This window comes from Symphalangus syndactylus, chromosome 1 (assembly GCF_028878055.3).
Source record: "Symphalangus syndactylus isolate Jambi chromosome 1, NHGRI_mSymSyn1-v2.1_pri, whole genome shotgun sequence".
Lineage (NCBI taxonomy): Eukaryota > Metazoa > Chordata > Mammalia > Primates > Hylobatidae > Symphalangus > Symphalangus syndactylus.
This window is the reverse complement of record NC_072423.2, coordinates 18,845,910-18,865,194: the sequence shown is the minus strand read 5'-3', so window position 1 is coordinate 18,865,194 and position 19,285 is coordinate 18,845,910. Positions and strand designations below refer to the sequence as shown.

The 19,285-nt window shown below is 37.6% G+C and overlaps 1 long non-coding RNA gene across 1 annotated transcript in view; it reads left to right on the top strand.

Moving 5' to 3' along the window:
* LOC129492068 (uncharacterized) overlaps nt 1–19,285 on the top strand; it is a 126,211-nt gene that overhangs the window by 63,011 nt on the left and 43,915 nt on the right. Inside the window, exon 4 of the long non-coding RNA XR_008660718.2 lies at nt 1,272–1,503. This is a non-coding gene — a long non-coding RNA (uncharacterized lncRNA). The remainder of the gene's footprint in view (nt 1–1,271; nt 1,504–19,285) is intronic.

The following is a 19,285-nucleotide window of genomic DNA, read 5'->3' as shown; positions in this document are numbered from 1 at the left end:
GAAGGAGGTTCTGAAGGTGGAGGAGAAATAGGAGAAGGCATTTTTTTCTTCCTCAACTCTCAGTTCCCTGAATGAGCAGATGTTATTTACAATGACAGTGAAATTATTACACATTTATCCTTCCAACATGTTCAACTGTTCAACTATGTAATTAATTTGTTAAATCAATTCAAAACAGCAATTCTACCAGTGCAGACAGAAATTCTCCTATGAGTGAAGCCATTGGAAGTGGGAGCTGTATACCGATCTGCTCCGGGCATATCTTAGTAGGGGCACCTACAATGAGATGAAAATGAGGTACACAGAAAATATAAATAACAATTTTGTATAGATGATGCTTCATTAGAGAAAATGATAGGCTTTAAGGAAAAAGCATTGTGTAAAGACAAAGAGAATGACATCCAAAGGCAGCACATTGTCTGAAAATTATCCAAGGCAGGATCCACACATAAATTCAGTGAATCATTGGTAAGCTTCTATAAAATGCTATAAAGTATGCTTCTCTGAAACACAGAGGAACAAATAATTTGGGTTAAAAGGACACAGTGTAAACTGAAAAGACAGCAAAGTGAGCTCTAAATTGAGGAATGATTTAAATGGTTTCGAATAAACAAAAAAATCATTCATGAAATCAAATATGTATTGGAAATAGTGAATGCCGAATCAATATTACAGAATCAGTGTAGCAGAGGACACACTTGGAAAGCTCTCTCTGGTTATGTACGAGGAAAAGAGCAGTACACAGAAAGGAGATGGAGAAGACAATATACATCTGAAATAGGAAAATTCATTATGTTCCAAAAGAAACAAATATGTTTTGGAAGGGAAAAGTGAAAAATAAATCATTTTTAAGTTTAAAAAAATTAAAGTTTATAAAATATATAAAAGTGAACATTCAGTATCTACATGTAGCAGATTCTAAGAGCTCATCATGTTTCAGATCAAGTGGATATAAAGGGATCACACTCGACACATAAACAGGCACCGTAAAAATATTATAATTATAAGCAAAAAATCCTGGATACGGCCAAATTAAATAGATATTTTGAGTCTTCACTAGCATTCTCTAAAAGGTGTCCCCAGCTCTCATTCCCCAAATGTAAGGAAGAACTCAGAAATCAAGTGCTTTGGAATTCCAGAGGGAGCAGGAGGCTCTGCAGGCTCCAGATAAGACCACTGATATTTGGCAGGAGGAAAGAGAGAGTCATACATTTCCTTATGTTGATGACAAAAATGTCGTGCCAACTATATCCTCCATTCCCTAATTGCAGTGCAAAGAGAAATCCTCGGAACTCCTTGAGCTCTGAGAATTGGGAGCAACCTCAGGGAACCAGGTGCTCCAGGTGAGATTGCTCACATTCTTCTGCATGCTCCTGGGGATGTCCCAACTTGGCCACTCCTCTCTGCCAATGTTCAGCCAATATGTTCAGCCACCTCCTCAGCCGCTTTTGCCTGGAGACAAGCAGGACAAATCAGACAAGGTCTCTGAGCTCTGTTTCCAAGGTCAGTTTTCATTTCTCAATCTCCAGTCACTTAAGGTTTTGTACATCTTTTTGACCAATCTCCAAATTCTGAAATCCTTTCACTGTATCCTTTGCAATTCAGAAATCCTCTGTATTTTAAAAGTTGTCTCTGATGTTCTCTTCTGCTTTCTGATCCAAGTGAAGCTTGGCTCTTTAATGACGATAGACTTCACCTATATCTCTCAAGGTGTTGTTGGGTGTTGAGTGTTGAGTATCTACCAAAACCTTCATCCTATTTGACTGAGGGTGTGGTACGTACCTCTCTTGTCTTCATTGCCACTTTCAGATTACTTTCCTTGCTCCTTACAAAGTAATTGATTAATTAAAGTAGTAATTTTAATATTATATCATTAAACTATCCAACCATTACAATATTATACAATTTATCTCCCAACTTGCAAGTACCTTCCTCATATAGGTGGGAAAGTTTAACTCCTTATTCACTTTTTAAAAAGTTTGTTTTGTTTTTAATTGACACATAATAATTGTGCTTATTTATGGAATATAGCGTTATGTTTTGACACAATTATGTCTTGTGTAATGAACAAATCACAGTAGTTAGCTTATTTATCACCTCAAACATTATTTTTCTGTGGTGAGAGTATTGAAAAGTATTACTTACACTTATTTTGAAATATACAGTACAATATATTTAACTATCAGTACCCTATTGTGCAATAGAACACCAGAATTTCTTCTTCCTATCAGTCTGTAATTTGGTACCAGTTGACCGATATCACCCCATATTCTCCTCCCCATACCTCTCCCAAACCTCTGGAAACTGTTATTCTAATTTATACTTCTATGAGATAAACTCTTTTTAGATTCCACATACGAGTGAGATCCTGTGTTGTTTGTCTTTCTATGCTTGGCTTATTTCATTAACATAAAGTCCTCCGAGTTCACTCATGTTGCCACGAATGGCAGGATTTTATACTTCTATGGCTGAATACTATTCCATATTTCTGAGATACATGACACGTTTTGGTACAGGCATGCAGTGCATAATAATCACATAATGAACAATGGGGGTATCTATCCCCTCAAACATTTATCCTTTTTGTTGCAAACAATAAAATTATAATCTATTCGTTAGTTTAAAATATACAGTTAAATTATTATTGGCTATAGTCCCCCGGTTGTGCTATCAGATACTAGATTTTATTCATTCTTTCATTTTTTTTTTGTACCCATTAACTATCCCAGCCTTCTCTTCCACCCCCTAAGACCCTTCCCAGCCTCTGGTAACCATCCTTCTACTCTCTATCTCCGTTAGTTTAATCATTTAGATTTTTAGATCCCACAAATAAGTGAGATCATGTAATGTTTCCCTTTCTATGCCTGGTATATTTCGCTTAATGTAATGACCCCCAGTTATATTCGTGTTGTTGCAAATGATTAGATCTCATTCTTTTTAATGGCTAAATAGTATTTCATTGTGTGTATGTACCAAATTGTTTTTACTCTTTCAGCTGCTGATAGACACAGGTTGATTCCAAATTGGTTATTGTGAACAGTGCTGCAGTGAACATGGGAGTGCAGCTAAGCATTCAATATATTGATTTCCTTTATTTTGGGTATATACCCAACAGTGGGATTGCTGGATCATATGGTAATTTTTTTTAAATTTAGTCTTTTTGAGGAACCTCCGAACTGTTCTCCAAAGTGGTTGTACCTGTTTACATCCCCATCAACAGTGTACAAGGATTCCCTTTTCTCCACATCCTTGCCAGCATTTGTTATTGCCTGTATTTAGGAAATACACCATTTTATCTGGAGTGAGATGATATTTCATTTTAGTTTTGATTTTCACTTCTCTGATCAATGATGTTGAACACATTTTCATATGCCTGTTTGCCATTGGTATGTCTTCTTTTGAGAAATGTCTACTCATATATTTTGCCTATTTAAAAAATCAGATTATTAGTTTTATTCCTAAAGAGTTGTTTGAGCTCCTTATATATTCTGGTTATGAATCCCTTGTCAGACGGGTAATTTAAAAAATTTTCTCCCATGGTGTGGGTTGTCTTTTCACTTTCGTTATTGCTTCCTTCACTGTCTGTAAGCTTTTTAACTTGATGTGATCCCATTTATCCATTTTTGCTTTGGTGAGGTAACGCTCAAGACATTTTTGCCCAGACCAATGTCCTGGATATTTTCACGATGGTTTACTTGTTGTAGTTTCATAGATTGAGGTCTTAGATTTAAGTCTTGAATGCATTTTTATTTTATTTTTACATATAGTGAGATATAGAGGTCTAGTTTTATTCTTCTGAATATGGATGTCCAGTTTTTCCAGCACCATTTATGGAAGACACTGTCTTTTCCCCAATGTATGTTCTTGGCACCTTTGTCAAAAATGAGTTCATTGCAGACGTGTAGATTGGTTTCTGGGATTTCTATTGTGTTCCATTAGTCTGCATGTCTACTTTTATGCCAGTACCATGCTATTTTGTCTCCTATAACTCTGTAGTATAATTTGAAGTCAGATAATGTGATTCTGAAAGTTTTATTTCTCTTGCTTAGAATAATTTTGGCTATTCTGAGTTTTTTTGTGGTTCCATATAAATGGTAGGATTGTTTGTCTATTTCTGTGAAAAATGTCATTGGTATTTTGAAAGGGAATGCACTAAACCTATAGATTGCTTTGGGTAGTATGGATATTTTAGCAATAATGACTCTTCCAATTCATAAACATAAAATATTTTCCAATTTTTGATGTCCTCTTCAATTTCTTCTGTCAGTGTTTTATTTTTTTTATTTTTATTTTTTATTTTATTTTATTTTTTTTTTTTTTCTTGAGACGGAGTCTCGCTCTGTCGCCCAGGCTGGAGTGCAGTGGCGCAATCTCGGCTCACTGCAAGCTCCACCTCCCGGGTTCACGCCATTCTCCTGCCTCAGCCTCTCCAAGTAGCTGGGACTACAGGCGCCCGCCACCACGCCCGGCTGATTTTTTTGTATTTTTAGTAGAGATGGGGTTTCACTGTGGTCTCGATCTCCTGACCTCGTGATCCACCCGCCTCGGCCTCCCAAAGTGCTGGGATTACAAGCGTGAGCCACCGCGCCCGGCCGCTGTCAGTGTTTTAATAATAGTTTGCTTTATAGAGATTTGTTACTTCTTTGGTTAATTCCTAGGTATTTAATTTTATTTGTGGCTATTGTAAATGAGATTACTTTTTGATTTCTTTTTCAGATTGTTCACTGTCGGATATAGAAGTTTCTACTGAGTTTTGTAGGTTGATTTCTGTATATTGATACTTAATTGATTTTTTTTCAGTTCTACTAGTTTTTTAGTGGAGTCTTAAGGTTTTTCCAAACATAAAATCATATAATCTGCTAAGAAGGACAATTTGACTTCTTCCTTTCCAATTTGCCTACATTTTATTCCTTTCTCTTTTCTGATTACTCTAACTAGGACTTCCAGTATTATTTTGAGTAACAGTGGTGAAAGTAGGCATCTTAGTCATTTGTGTTCTGTATCTTAGAAAAAAGCCTTTCAGTTTTTCCCCTTTTAATATAATATTAACTGTTGGTTTGTCATGTGTGACTTTTCTTATGTTAAGGTATGTTCCTTCTATGCCCAGTTTCTTGAGAGATTTTATTATGCAGAGATGTTGAATTTGATTAATAGCATCAATTGAAATGATAATCCTCCATTCTGTTGATATGATGTATCACATCTCCTTTCCTTCCCTCCCTCCCTCCTTCCCTCCCTTTCCTTCCTTCCTTTCTTCCTTCCTTCCTTCCTTCCTTCCTTCCTTCCTTCCTTCCTTCCATCTCCCTTCCTTCTTTCTTTCCTTCTTTTCTTCTCTCTCCTTTCTCTCTCTCTAAAGCCAGCCACCACCACCCCAGTGGCCACCACCACTAGGACTTCACTGGGTCAGACCCAGACTGACTTCAGAATCAGAACAGCACTGGGTCTTGCTCAAGGCCTGCTGTAACTACTCTCTGGCTACTGTTTATGTTTGCTGAAGGCCCTGCGTCCAATAAGCAGGTGGCAAATCCAGCCAGGCCTGTGTCCTTTCCTTCAGAGAATCGAGCTCCCCAGGCCACAAGTGGGGCCAGTGGTGCTGTCTAGGATCCAGGATCCACAGTCAAAAAGCTTAGAATTCTACCTGGTATTCTATTGTATTGCAGCTGAACTGACACTAAAATCACAATACATAGTCCTTTCTACCCTTTTCTTCCCTTTGGAATGGCAGGCAACCCTCACCTCATGGTCACTGTCATCATAGGCCCACAGCAAGTACTGCCAGACTACCACCAATGCTCCCTTATGGCTCGGGGATTCTTCAGTCAACTTGTGGTGAATGCTACCTGGCCTGGGACTCAGCCATCAGGATAGTGGGCTCCCCTAGGGCAGGTCCAGAAATGCTGTCCAAGAGCCAAATTCTGGAATCAGGAACCTCAAGAGCCTGCTTACTGCTCTAACTCTCTGTGGTTGAGTTGGTACCTAAGGTGCAAGACAAAGTCCCCTTTATTCTGCTCTCCACTTTTCTCAAGTAGAAGGAATCTCACCTTGCAGTCGAAACAACTGGGAATGTGCTGAGTCTGACCCGAATCCAGCAAGTTTCAGAGTTTTACCAAAGGCTGTCAACGTAGTGCCTGGTTGTCACTGCTGGTTATTCAGGGCCCTAGAGCTCTTTAGTTAGCAGGTGAGAATGCTGTCAGGACTGAGTCCTTTACTTCAAGGCAGCAGCTTCCCTTCTGATCCAGGGTGTGTCTAGACATGTTGTCTGGGAGCTGGGCTTGGAAAAGGGACCTCATGACTGAGAGTTACCCTATCTTGCTGTGGCTGGGCTAATATCCAAGAAACAAGACAAAGTCCTCCCCACTATTCTCTTTTTCCTCCTTAAGCAGAAGGAACGGGTCTCTTTTGGAGCCACGGGCTGTGCAGCCCAGAGTTAGGGAAGAGTTGATGCCAGCACTCCTTTAGCTTTTCAGACTGGTGTCTCAATAGGTCACGTGTCATTCCAGTGCATTGTCTCTGGGCTTAGTTCAGCACTAGGACTCACCTAGGAGTTGCAATCTTTGTGGCCTAGACCACCTTTCAAGTTTATTTAGGGCCCCAGAGAACTTTATCTCACAGTGGTGAAGCTTGTAGAAACTGTAGTTCCAACTGCTGGGATTCACAACTCCACCCCAGCTGCTTTAAATGCTCCCTCTGTATCAGCTGAGTTTGGTTTTGTTTTACTTTCTGCTATAACAACGTAGCATTGAGTTCAACGCCTCATAATTGCTGCACTCTCCCTCTCCCCCGTGCATAGAAATGATCTCTGTCCTATGCTGCCACTGCCAGGGGATAGGAGAGGGATGGTGTTGGCGATTCAGGACTGTTTTCCCTATCTCTTCAGTGCCTCTTTCAGCAACATGAAGGTAAAACCAGATACTCTGAGTGCTCATCTGATTTTTTATTTTCATGAAGGTGTTTTTTTTTTTATGTGTGTGTAGATAGAGGTTAAATTGGTGTCGTTGCAGGAGGAACAATTCATAGAGTCTTGTAATCTGTCATCTTGCTCCACCTCTCCTCCTAGGTATTTTTAAGTTTTATTTTATCGCAGAGTTTTCTGTTTTGTTTGTATTCCATAGTTGCGATGTTAGTACATATAAAACTTACTTTCATGAAGGAAATAATCTTGGTAAATTTTCACAGCCTAAATCTTCTACTTTCTTCAAAACTTTACTGTATTATTGACAATACAACAAAATGATTATTTATACCTTTAGTTTATCATTGATTTAATATTATTTAAGTTTCACAAAAAACAAATTACATTGACCCCACTTCAATTAATAACTTCCATTGTATGTTCTTTATGTTTGACAATAAATAATTATAAAGCAGTAGGTGCCCAAGTAAAGGCATTTTAAAGATATGTGTTTATTATAAACCTTAATTCAACTTTCTTAATATTTCTTATCAAAACAGAAGCCTATATCCTCGTGAAAATGACTAAGGCAATACAGAATTACATGTAACGTTTTTAGCACACAGCTTATTATCAATACATGTAAGTTTTGTAATCTGGCTTTGAATTTCTAATATATTTGACACCCATGCCTTTCTACTACACTATTTTTGAGAATGATATTAAAAGGTCATATTCATTTAACTTTGGTAGTCATCTATATCTGTCTATAATGTCTGTGGACTGCTCACCAAGGCTTTTGCTCATGACCTTTGATGTAGAGGCAGCCATGCATAGACAATTGCTGACAGAGGTCAGGGATCAGCCTGTGACCACTGGTCAAACTGTCTTATCAAGCACAGATGGCAGCTAATATGCATTATAATATGCCAAAGGGAACACTGTTGTTAAAATTGCTACTGCAATTCAACAACTGATGCAGAATTCCTCATATGTATAGTTATTGTGAATAGTGCTGGTGGTTTTGAAGGTAGAATATCTTATCTTGCCCAAAAAACAAAAGTAATGTATGCAGTAAACATATTTGTTTCCTGCTTTCAAATATGTGTAGACACACATAATTGTTTTCGAGCAACATTTTATGTAATATTTGAAAGCTGTATCTGCATAAGATTGAAGTTTTATGTTTAGTATACATCTGTTGCTTTGCCTTCGTGGAACTCTTATTCTAGTAACAATTTTTATTTTTTTTTTAATTTTTGGAATGATTCCTTTGTCTTCCTCAATGTATGCAGTTTAAGATAGCCTAATTTCACTTGCCCATGTCTAGGGATAATAATAGCAAAAATTAAAATACTGCATGGTAGATACATTCGAAAAATTAGGTCTTAAAATTGCCTTTTATTTTTCTTCTTGCTCTGAGCAAAAAGAAGAGGAAAACAAAAAATAAGCATGATAAATATAAAAATTTTAGGAAATATGTTAGAATGTCTCTTGTGAGGACATAAACTGTAACGCAATTTGTATTGTTCAGATTAATGCATTTAATACCCTGTAGTATTAGGAAGACTCTATTTCCTTTTCATGGATATAAGATTGTACTGCTAAGCCATAGAGAAAGTGTTAGACTCAAGCATTACATATTTTAACTGTGTTACTCTAGACATTTATTTCTTATATTGGAGAGAATACGACAAAATAATCATATTCTTAAAATATGAAACATCTGTCAGAGCAAAAAAAAATAATTCAGAAAACATATTCTGCCATACAGCCTCCCAGCTTCCAATTTCACCTTATCACAACAGGCCTATGCATGCAAAACAGCACCCAAGGTTGAACTATATCTCTGAACTATGGTTATTTGGCCATTTGTACATGTTTTTCTTTCCTATTATATTAAATGTTCTTTATGATAAGTGGCTATACTTGGTACTTGTATTGAGCCTAGTTATTTACTATTTTAAAAAACTTATGTAAGTAATTTAGCATTTCTTTCCTTATAAGATGCATTCTTGAATTATATGTTACCTGTTAAATAACATAATTTTCCTGGTGTTACTGGGAATGGATTCCATCTTTGGACTCACACCACTGCTAACTTTGTGAGTCTGAGCTAAGTGGCTTGAGTAATTTTTTTCATGTGACAGGTGTGCAGAAATGTCCCTGGGCAGATGGAAGAGCAGCATCAGTTTTCACCACTATTTATCAGCAGAGGATGGGAAGGCGAGCGATTTGTATATCCTTTTCCCCGATCAATTAAGTACATTTTGACAGGAATAGCTTGGATATTTTCTTAAAAATACATATTTTTGTTCCTCTAAAGCCAGTGGTTGGGAAGAGTTTTACAAATCAATCTTTTACCATGCATTGCTTAATAAGGAAGATGTGTTCTGAGAGATGGGTTGTTAGGAGATTTTGTTGTGTGAGCCTCATAGAGTGTACTTACCCAAACCTAGATGATGCAGCTTACTGTACATGGGCCATGTGGTGTTGCCTATTACTCCTAGGCTACAACACTGTACAGCATGTTACTTTACTGAATGCTGTAGGTAACTGCAGCAAAAGTACAGTAAAAATATGGTGTAAAAGATAAAAAATGGAATATAGGACACAACACAAATGAAGCTTGCAGGACTGAAAGTTGCTCTGGGTGAGTGAGAGAGTAAGTGGTGAGTGAATGTGAAGGCCTAGGACATCACTTTATAAACATTTAACACTTAGAGTACACTAAATTTATTATTGAAATGGATTTCTTCGATAACAAATCAACCTTAATTTATTGTGACTTTCTTGCTTTATATACTTTTTAATTTGTAGCTTTTAGACTTTTTTGTAATAACTCTTAGCTTAAACACAAACACATTTTGCAGCTGTACAAAAGTATTTTCTATCCTTGAGTCCTTATTCTGTAAGCATATTGATTTTTTAAATTATGTATTTTTTTACTTTTTTGTTAAATACTAAGACATAGGCACACATAAATGTAGGCCTACACACAGAGGGTCAGGGTCATCAATATCATGGTCTTCCACTTTCACACCTTGTCTCACTGCAGGTTCTTCAGGGGTAATGACACACTTGAAGCTGTCATCTTGTGTGACAACAATGCCTTCCGGAATATTTCCTGAAAAACTTGCCTGAGGCTGTTTTATAGTTTATTATTTTAATATAAGTAGAAGATTATATAAGTAGACGGAGTATATTCTAAGACAGTGACAAATAGTGTAGTATAGTAAATTCATAAACAAGTAACATAGTGGTGTATTATCATTTTCAATTATTATGTACTGTCCGTGATTGTATGTGCTACACTTTTATACAAATGATGGCTCAGTAGGTTCCTTTACACCAGCACCACAACAAACACATGAGTCATGCATTGTGCCACAGCGTTATATGATAGCTAAAATTCATTAGGTGATAGGAATTTTTCATCACATTATAATCTCACGGGATTGTCTTCGTATATGTGCTTTGTAGTTGACTGAAACTTCATTATGCAGCGCAAAGCAGAATTTTGCTATTTAAATAAAAACCAATCACAAATGCTCACATCTCACTAACTCAGGCCAACAATTAATTTGCTATGCTGCTACCAAACTAACTTTCCAAAACACAGATAAGATAAAGCTGAAAGCCTGTTTAAACATCTAGAAGCATCCCCATTGCATTCAGGATGGAATATATACATACACATACATACATACATGCACATAGGCACACATACATATACATACATATGTGAAACAAAGATCGAATGAAAAGGAAATTTGCAAACATAAGTGACAAATGTGGTGGAATGAAAAACTGTATGTAAATGTTGGTTATAACTATTGTCATGGTGAAACTTTTAGGTTGTTATGGATTTCACGTTAGATAATCACTCACGGAAAGTGATTAAAATGCAATTAATAATAGAGGTTTAGGCTCACGCTTGTAATCCCAGCACTTTGGGAGGCCGAGGCGGGCGGATCACGAGGTCCGGAGATCGAGACCATGGTGAAACCCCGTCTCTACTAAAAAATACAAAAGATTAGCTGGGCGTGGTGGCGGGCGCCTGTAGTCCCAGCTACTCGGAGAGGCTGAGGCAGGAGAATGGCGTGAACCCGGGAGGCGGAGCTTGCAGTGAGCCGAGACTGTGCCACTGCACTCCAGCCTGGGCGACAGAGCAAGACTCCATCTCAAAAAATAAAAATAAATAAAATAATAATAATAATAGAGGTTTAAAGTCAAATGGTTACTACCCTGTGTAGATCCCCTCTTTTTTGATAGCTGCTTTACCAAAACAGTGTCTTATTCATCTTCTCTCACTTATTAAGTTGTTAATCCATTCCAGAAATCACACATTTAATTCAGCATTTGTCACCAGATGTGTGAAATTTGTTGATAAATACTGTGATAGTATAGAGACTAAATAAAAACCAAACAAAAATATTCTTTCTCTGTTTTGAAGAGCATAAATGAATATGGTAGAAGGGGGGGATGTAATGAAGAGGTTAATAGAAGAAATGGTAGCCAGATTAATGACTCGTGATAACTGATGGGCAGGAGTATCATCCAATAGTGAGAGCTCTAAGAACCTAGATAAGAAAAACTTCCATGCACCCCACTCACCTGCGTCAGCTGACCCCTACCATTCCTCATCCCCCAGCACTCATGGAGACGTCACAAGCACCTGTGTTGGTAACAGAAGTACTCTATACTCTCTACTATCGTTTATAATTGTTTCTACCACACTCTGTCCACATCAGCACTGTACCACCAATTTAGTTTCAATTTCTCACTCCTTCCCAATCCTTAAATTCACTGTGGCCTCTACAATTTCCACTTAACAGCAAAATATGCTATTTCTGAAATTGTCTGTGAATATTAATTTCTTGCTGAAATATTATTCCTGTTATATTTTTTGGTGATTTCCCTATCAACAGAGATAATCATTCTAATTATGTGGTTCTTTAGTTACTTGAGTCTCTCCTTCAATTTTCATTTCCACCAGCCTATCTATTCATTTTCCTGGTCACACCTGGTTTGTCATTATCAATAAGTGAATTACTTCATGAGCTCTAATTCTAATTCCCTCCCCTCATTCTTTGATCATCACCTCTTTTGTTTCTGATTCACTTCCTTTTATCTTACAATTATAGTAATAAGCCATTCAATATAAATATTTTTATGTACTCATTCTTCATGATGCAGCTTATTTTTATGGCATGTCATTACAGCCATTTTAATGATAAAAGTTCAATTATTCTGTTCCACTTTTTTCCATTGTAATATTTGTCATAAAAAATCCTGTAGTTAAAAAGACAACTCTTTGCCTGTTTTGCATTACGTCCATACTTGTATAGCTAAATATGACTGACAACAGCCAACCAAGACATACAACCATGCTGACATCAGAGTTTTGGTATAGGGGCTAACAAGGACAATAAAATTTTGAGCAAAGAGTAAAACTTTGTGCATGCATATTTTATTAAAAAATCATGAATTGCCTTTTAAAATCACCAGATAGATATTTGGAATCCCCCAGGTAGAGAAAATGAAAACAATAGCTTTCAGACTCTCTAATTCTCATAGCATTCTGATTGCTGAATGTTTCAAATCATGCGAAAACATACATACTATTTTAGGATATAATCAAAATCCGTGTGGGGAGCAATTACTAAAAATCCATTTAAAGGTGTTTATAGGTGTTTATAGGTTCTCTATACCTCACTTTTATATGCTTTCCAGAAATACAGTGCTTAAAAGGAAGACATGTGACAGTAATATCCACTGCTGTCTCAAAAAAGTTTCTTCACAATTTTTGCTCAATAGTGCAACCAACTGGTCCTTAGTGGAATGTGTTGTGCCATAAAGGATTTTGTCAATCACCCACTTAAGGTTTTCTGGTGCTACCAAGGAGATCTTTTGGTTTTGCCAGGTTTTATAAACGTCTAGATTTTTAAAAATTGTTTAAAGCAAGAAGTTGTAGTGAATACAGCAAGTATGTAGAATATATATATATATGCACACACACACACACACACACACACACAAGACCAGGTAGATAACTCTATATGATTAAAAGATTTTCATATTTCCCATTAGTGACCACAACATTAATTATAAGTAGATTATACAAACTTATGGATATATATGTTAACCTGTAGAGTAACCATCATGATATAATACAAAGATACAGAGCTAAACATTCCAAAGTTAAATTACATAGAATTTTAAATATTCAGTTACTCCCAAAGAAAACACAGAAGGAGAAACAGAAGACAAGAAGCCTAAAGGAAATCAATTATAAAATGGTGGAACTAAATTAACTGCATTGTTAGCTACTTTAAATTTTATCAAACACTAATTAAAATATTTTCATAATGAAAAAGCAATATCAACTATATGCTGTTCGCAAGAGACATGCTTTAAACAAAACAACACGATAAAAAGTACATATGACTGAAAATTAAACGGTGCAAAATAAGTACTGGAAGACTGGAATGACTATATTATACCAAATAAATTTGACTTCCAAAAAGGGAACTGGAGAGATGGAGGCAAGATGGCCGACTAGACCAGCTAGGAGGAACATCTGCCACCGAGGGACTGGGAGACCAAGAAGACTAATGCATTCTGTACAGATCCTTGGAAGCAGAGCATTTAGAGCAAATGGAGGGAAAGCACGAATGCTGGGCTGAGCAGAGAGAAAGTTGAGAACCATGCATGGGATTACAGCACACAAGGACTTGTTCCTGGCCACCAAAGACTCTTGAGAAAGGTGTGAATTGAACAGGGAGCAACCTGCTCTGTCCATGGGCCTCTGGAATCCTGGCAGCAGGAGACACCACACCCCCCATGGACACTCGCGCTGGGCCAGAAGAGCTGCTTAGAGAGGTGGAGGAGGCAGGACTCCAGCCTGTGTGGAGCCTGGAGGTTTTGGTCCAGCAACCTCTGCAGTGGAGCATGGCCAGGGACACCCTAGGGGAACTGTCAGACTTGAACAGAGCAAGGTGATGTTGCTTGTTAGATGGGGCCAGTTCAACCTGAGAACCCTTCTGTCTGGTGGCCTCTCCGGGGACTCCAGCCTGGCCATGACTGCTTGTAATGCAGCCTCAGTAGCCCAACTGTTGTGCCTCCCAGGGCTCCCATCATGGCCCCTGTGCTGGCAGACCACACCTGACCAAAGGCAAGTTCCAGCAGAGAGGCCCCCTCTGCCACATACCAGTCTGCCCGTGCCCTCTTCCCACTGCAGCCTCCCCCATGCCACTTTGCAAGCATCCATTAACTCATGGCCCCCCCACCCCATTATTTTGCTAGTACGTGTATGCACAAGCGAACCTCCCTTCCCCTTCCCCACTGGCACATGGGTGCCCATGCAGCCCACAGTGTCATTGCTGCCAGCATGAGCACAATGACCATCGCCATGATGCCGCTCCTCTGTGCTGCTGTTGCCTGCCTAAACAGGAGCACAGACACCAGCGACCCTGCCCCATGCACTGCCACTGCTGCAGGTGTGATCACGTGCAGAGGGATTGCCAGATCTGTGTCTGCCAGTGCCCCACCCCTGTGGCGACTCCTTTGTGGATGCCATGGCACACAGGGATGCTAGTGGCCCCATCCTTCATCCCCACTCCTCCTTTTCCACTCCCTGTGCCACCACCACCATAGCTGCCAATGGCCATATGGAGGCTGGCAGCCCTAAGCCAGCTAGCTCCCCTCCCCAGCTGACAATGATGCACCACCCTGCACTGCCAATTCCCACATCCCCACTTCTGCTGGCATGTGGGAATGTGCACGGATTCTGCTGCCACTGCTTGGTGAAGCGCTTTGGCTGGCACCACCCTTGGTAGTGTTATGGCTAGGGTCTGGGAACACCTGGGCTCCTACAGTGTGGCAGGTTTCAAGCTTTGAGGAGCCAGAGAACAAAGCCGAGGGTTCAATACCAGCTTCCCCAAGTTTGAGCACACATCCCAGAACGGCTGAGCTGAGCCTTGGCCCTCTCAAAAATCTACCAAAAACAAAGCCAGTCAACTAAACCCACCTTACACCACAATCAAACACCCAAGGACATAAAAGAAGATGAAAGAAAAACAACAACAACCACATGAAAATTCACCTAAAGGATAGCAACTTCAAAGACTAAAGAGATGTCAGCCGGAAAGCCGAGAAAGAATCAGCTTAAGAACTCTGGCAACTCAAAAAGCCAGAGTGTCTTCTTCTCTCCAGACGATCTCACTAGTTCCCCCAAATAGTTCTTAACTAGGCTGAAATGGCTGAAGTGAAATGAATATAATTTGAATATGGATAAGAACAAAGAAAATTGACCTTCGGGAGAAAGTTGAAATGCAATCCAGGGAATCTGAGGAATACAAGAAAGCAATACAGGAGATGAAAGATGACATTTTCATTTTAAGAAAGAGCCAAACTGAGCTCATAGAGATGAAAAGTTCACTTCAAAAATGTCAGAATACAAACAAAAATGTCAGAATAACAAGTATTGATAGCACAATTGACCAAGTGGCAGAAAGAATCTCAGAACTCAAAGACCTGCTCTTCAAAATAACATAGTCAGACAAAAAATAAATAAATAAATAGATAAAAAATAAAGAAGAATGAACCAAACCTCAGAGAAATATAGGATTACATGAAGAGACCTATCTGTAACTCACTGGCATCCCTGAGAGAAGGCAAGCAACTTGGAAAGCATATTTCAGGATGTTGTCCACGAAAATTTCCTCAACCTCGCTAGGGAGGCCAACCTTCAAATTCAGGAAAGGCCGAGAACCTAGACCACAGGAAGACCATCCCTAGACACATAATAATCAGACCCTCCAAGGTCACAATGAAAGAAAAAATATTACAGGCAGCTAGAGAGAAGGAGTAGATTACCTACAAAGAGAAACTCATCAGGCTAACAGTGGACCTTTCAGTAGAAACTTTACAAGCCAGAAGAGAATAGAGTCCTATATTCAGCATTATTAAAGAAAATAATTTCCAACCAAGAATTTCCAGCCAAACTAAGCTTCATAAGAGAAGGGGAGATAAGATCCTTTCCAGACAAGCAAATGCTAAGGCATTTTGTTACGACCAGACCTGCCTAATAAGAGGTCTTGAAGGGAGTGCTAAGTAAACAGAAAGGAAAGGCTGTTACCAACTGATACAAACACACACTTAAGTACATAGACCAGTGAGGCTACAAAGCAAATACACAAAGAAGTCTGTAAAATAACCAGCTAGCAACATGAAGACAAATAAAATTCAAACATACCAATACTAACCTTGAATGCAAATAGGCTAAATGCCCCAAGAAAATGACACAGGGTGGCAAGTTGGATGAAGATGCATGACCCAATGGTATGTGATCTTCACACAATGACACATAAAGGCTCAAAATAAAGGGGTGGAGGAAAATCTACCAAGCAAACAGAAAACAGAAAAAAGCAGGGGCTGCTAATCTAATTTCAGACAAAATAGACTGTAAATCCGCAAAGATCAAAAAATAAAAAGAAGGACATTACATAACAATAAAGGCTTGATTCAATAAGACAACCTAACTGTTCTAAACATACATGCATCCAACAAAGGAGCATCCAGATTGACAAATCAAGTTTTTAGAGACATAGTAAAAAACTTAGTAAACCACACAATAATAGTGGAAGATATCAACACCACACTGACGATATTAGACGATCATTGAGGCAGAAAACTAACAATGATAATCAGGACCTGAATTTGACACTTGATCAAATGGATCAAATAGATATCTACAGAAAACTCCACCCAAGAACAACAGAATATAGATTTTTCTCATCTGCACATAGCACATATTCTAAAATCGACCACATAATTGGACATAAAACAATTCTCATCATGTTCAAAAAAGGGGAATTCATACCAACCACACTCTCGGACCCCAGTGCAATAAAAAAAATTAAAAACCAATGCAACGAAAATTGTCCAATGCCGTATAATTACATGGAAATTAAACAACTTGTTTCTGAATGACTTTTGGAAAAATAATGAGAATAAGTTGGAAATCAAGACATTTTTTCAAACTAACGAGAACAAAGATACAACATACCAGAATGTCTAAGACACAGCTAAGGCTATATTAAGTGGGAATTTTATGCCCATGTCAAAAAGTCAGAGAGATCTCAAATTAACAACCAAACGTCATAACTAGAAGTACTAGAGATATACGAGCAATCCAACCTGAAAGCTAGCAGAGGACAAGAAATAACCAAAATTTAACCTGAACCAAAGGAAATTGAGAAGTGAAAAAAATCATACAAAAAAATCAGTGAATCCAGGAGTTGCTTTTGTGAAAAAGATTAATAAGATAGACTCCTAGCTAGACAAAAAGAGAAGATCCAAATAAATGCGATCAGAAATGACAGAGTACAAGACTATGACTCCATAGAAATGCAAATCTAATATGCAGTTTTTGCAGAGATTAGTATGAATACCTCTATTTACACAAGCTAGAAAATCTGGAGGAAATAGATAAATTCCTAGACACATACAACCTTTCGGGATTGAACCAGAAAGAAATTAAATTCCTGAACAGACCAATAATGAGTTCTGAAATTGAATCAGTAATAAAAAGCCTGCCAACCAAAAAATTTCAGGACCAGAGGGGTTCACAGTCAAATTCCGTCAGATGTAAAAGAAGAGCTGATACCATTCCTTATGAAGCTATTCCAAACAATCGAGAACAGGGGACTCTTCCTTAACTCCTTCAGGGTCCAGCATCATCCTGACACAAAAAAACTGGCAAAGATACAACAACAAAAAAGGAACTCTTCAGGTCAATAACCTTGATGAACATAGATGCGAAAGTCTCCAACAAAATGCCAAGAAATCAAATTCAAAACTGATACAAAAACAAACGCATAGACCGATGGAACAGAAAAGAGATCCCAGAAATAAGGCCACACACCTACAACCATCTGATCTTTGACAAAGTTGGCAAAAACAAGCAATAGAAAGAGGACTCTCCAGTCATAAAAAGTGCTAGGATAACTGGCTGGTCATAGACATAAGATTGAAATTGGACCTCCTTCCTTATGCCATATAAAAAAATAAACTTGAGATAGATTCAAGACTTAAATGTAAAGCCTAACATTATAAAAACCCTGAAAGATAACCTAGGAAACACCATTCTGCACATAGGACCAGGCAAAAATTTTCTGTCAAAGACTCTAAGCAATTGCAAACCAAAACATAAATAGACAAATGAGATCTCGTTAAACTAAAGTGATTCTGCGCAGTAATATAAACTATCAACAGAGTAAACAGGCAATCCCATAACCATTAAGCAGTCGCTCCCTGTTTTCTCCTTCCTCCCACCCCTGGCAAACATTAATCTGCTTTCTGTTTTTATGAATTTACCTATTCTGGACATTTCATACAAATAGATTCATAATATGTGAACTTTTGTCTGTTTTTTCACTTAGTATAAGAATTTTCAAGGTTCATCCATACTTTAGCATAATCAGTATTTTATCTTTTTTATATCTAAATCATATTTTGTTATGTAAATATACCTAATTTTGATTTTCTGTTTACAGTTGATGAACATTTAAGCTATTTCTACATTTTGGCAATTTTTAACAATACTTCTATGATCAACCATGTATAACTTTTTATTTTAACATCTGAGTTCTATTCTTTTGGTAGAGTAACTGGGTTGTGTGATAATTTTTTATTTAATTTATTGAGGTACTGCTAAACTGCTTTCCATTCAGACAGTACCATTTTTGGATTCCCACCAATATGTAAGGGTTACGATTTCCCCACATCATCACCAACATTTGTTATATTCAATTTTTTAAAGAAATTACAGGTATCTTGGTAGATATGTAGTGGATTTGATTTTATGTCTCTCATGACTAATGACATTAAGCATCCTTTCATGTGCTTGTTGACACAAGATTTTTTAAAAAAACATTTTTGATAATTATTTTTAAGTTCCTGAAAACTACAAACATACTCTGTATAATTTCAATATTTTCACATATATTGATATTTGTTTTATACCTCTGTTTATATGGTATCTTGCAGAGTATACCATGTACACTTAAAATGATATATATTCTGCATATTTCAGAGTATTGTTATATAAATCTAAGGTTAATGTTTGATGGGTTGCTCAAATATTCTGTTTTTTTTCTAGTTGTCTACACCTTGGTACTATCAATTACTGACAGTTTAAGATTGTTAATTCTACTTTTCATCTATATCTCTTTTAAGTCATGTCACCATTTATTTCATGTCTTTTGAAGCTCTGCTTTTAGGTATAAACACACATATGATTGTTACATCTTTGGATATTGAAACTTTTATCGATACGAAATGTCCCTCTTTATTGTTGACAATTCCCTTTTTTAACTTTTATTTTAG